Raw genomic sequence first — 2,455 nt, 5'->3', positions numbered from 1 at the left:
GGGAAAGGAAGAGAAGGACCAAAGAAGAGAAAAGAAGACAACAAAAAGCCACAATATTGGAAGCAGAGATAACAATGACCAAGGTGTACGGCTGCGTCCAGTACCGATTCACACATGTATCCTTTGTGACATGCGCAGCAATCTTGGGACGTAGGCAAGTCAGGTAACACCAGTGTCCCATTTTATAGGTGGGAGCACTGAGGTTTAGAAAGGTTAAGTCCTTGGAGTGAGTTACCCAGTTTGTAAATGGCAGAGCTGGGATTACAATCCTGGGTTGTCTGACCCCAGAGCCAATGCTTTTTCTATCACTGGTGACACGAAATGTTTCCTTTACTGTGATCACCAGAGATTGTGCTCATTTTTTTAGGTCCCAGACTTCTTTATGGAAGAACATAGTGATGACTGATGTGGGGATTAAAGTCAAGAGCATCACTGAACTTCACCTTCCCTTCAACCAGTTCCCCCAAACTCCCTGCCCCCAAACCCTTTGTGTTCCCAGTTCTCTCTTAGTGAATGGAGAACTTAATCCCCCACCCCCCAGTACAAACCCACAGGGTTCTCTCCCTGGCTCTCCTGTTCCTCTGCCCCCCATTCCTAGCAAGGGCAGGCCTTGCAGTTTGAATGCACAGGAGAGCCCAGAGCAGTGACAGACTCCTGGGGGAAGGCCTCACCTTCAAGGAATGGGACCAAGGAGTACAGACTAGTGAAGTGAGGGCCCCCATAGCCTGGGGTACCAAAATGGGGCCCTGCACCACAGGGAAAGGTATTGGTCCCCCTGAGAAAAGAGACCTCAAGGATTTTGCAGCAACCTCAAAATCCTCTCCTTGGGAATGAGCAGTCATTGCTTGATTGTTAGCCCTTCTGGCGATGGTTGCAGAACCACATCCTTCTCAAACCCAAAATGCTGGGCCACTAGGCTGCTGCAGGGTGGGCTTCGGGCAGTGCAGGAAGCCTCTGTTCTGCCTGTTGCTGTCCAGGTTGCCTCTCACTCAACTCTCCATACTCGTCTGCTTTCTCTTCCAGGCCTGCATGGGGGTTTCTGCCTTGCATATCTCCTGCAGCTTCTCATTCTTGTCAGTTTCCTCTACCCAGCTCTGCAGCAGGGGCCACAGTTTATACATATCCTTGAAACTGAGCCTCAAAGCCTCGAAACGGCAGATTGTAATTTAGCTGAACACCTTCCCAAAGAGAACCCCTAGGGTGAGCCCCACAGCAGCCTGAGTAGATTCCAGGGTGATCCCCTTCTGCTTTACAAGCTTGGCAGATTGTTCGGGGTTTTTCTGAAGAGCTTTGATGTCCTGGGACTCCTTGGGGTTTAGCTCCAGCTTCTTGTGCAGCTTCACGGCGCCAGCGGGGGTGGTGCAGGGTTCCAGAGAGGCTACCTCGGAGCTGGGGTTGCTCTCCATCCCGGCTTCTGTCTTCAGGCTGAGGGGTCTCTGGGCCACCTTGGGGCACCCACTCCACTCCAACCTGAGGGGCACAGGCAGTTCCTCCACAGAAGTCATAGGCCGAGAGCACAGGGTAAGCCACACCTGAGCACCAGGCCCAACCCCCAGCCCCATCTCCCGCCCAAGGAAGCCCCTGGTTCCTAGCCTGGCTTCAGCCTTCTCAGCCTGTCGCCTGCCACCATGTGCCGGGGTGAGAAGGCCAAGTCAGAAGCCAGGTGTCCTGCTGTGGGGGAGGAATGTGCCCCAAGCCCAGGGCCTAGGAAAATGAGGGCTCTTCAAGGGACTACAAAATAGTGTTTATAGTTTAATGATACCAAATGGCTTCTCATAGGGAAAAAAAAAGACAGTATAACAATAATTGGCATTTAATAAGGGTTTACTCTGTCCCAAGGCATCCCAGGTGGTCCTAGTGGTAAAGGACCCTCCCGCCAACGTAGGAGACTTGAGACTCGGGTTCGATCCTGAGTCTGGAAGATCCCGTGGAGAAGGAAATGGCAACCTACTCCAGTGTTCTTGCCTGGTGAATCCCATGGACGGAGGAGCCTGGCGGGCTACAGTCCATGGGGTCACAAAGAGTCAGGCACGACTGAGCGACTGACAGGACACACGCTGTCCCAAGTTCTGTGCTAAGCACTTTTCAGGCAGTATCACTTTTAATCCTACAATAAACTAATCAAGTTGGTACAATTTTTATCCCCATTTTACAGATGATAAAACTGAGGCTCAGAGAGGTTAAATAACTCTACCCCAAATGGATAAATGTTGGTAGTGGGTTTGAACCCAGGCCTTCTATCTGAAGAAGAAAAGCAGACAAAGAGAAGAAGTGGGAGCAAGTGACAGAGCAGTGGGTGTGCTCCTCTCGTCTCCAGTTTCTTAGCGCTGTCACCACCTCACATAGCAAGGGCTCCTGGGGACCTTTCCGAAGGAAAGCTCAACCTGCTGCCCAGCCCGCGGCTGCTGGGCTGCTGGCCAGATTCCCTCCCTCCCACAATATATTTCCTTTGCCT

The 2,455-nt window shown here is 51.9% G+C and overlaps 1 pseudogene; it reads right to left on the bottom strand.

The window, feature by feature from the left end:
• Positions 1-594: 594 nt before the first annotated feature.
• Positions 595-1,562, bottom strand: LOC102399915 (annotated as a pseudogene).
• Positions 1,563-2,455: the final 893 nt, after the last annotated feature.

This window comes from Bubalus bubalis, chromosome 20 (assembly GCF_019923935.1).
Source record: "Bubalus bubalis isolate 160015118507 breed Murrah chromosome 20, NDDB_SH_1, whole genome shotgun sequence".
Taxonomy (NCBI): domain Eukaryota; kingdom Metazoa; phylum Chordata; class Mammalia; order Artiodactyla; family Bovidae; genus Bubalus; species Bubalus bubalis.
Note: the sequence above shows the minus strand (reverse complement) of the source record. Positions and strands in the feature narration are given on the sequence as shown.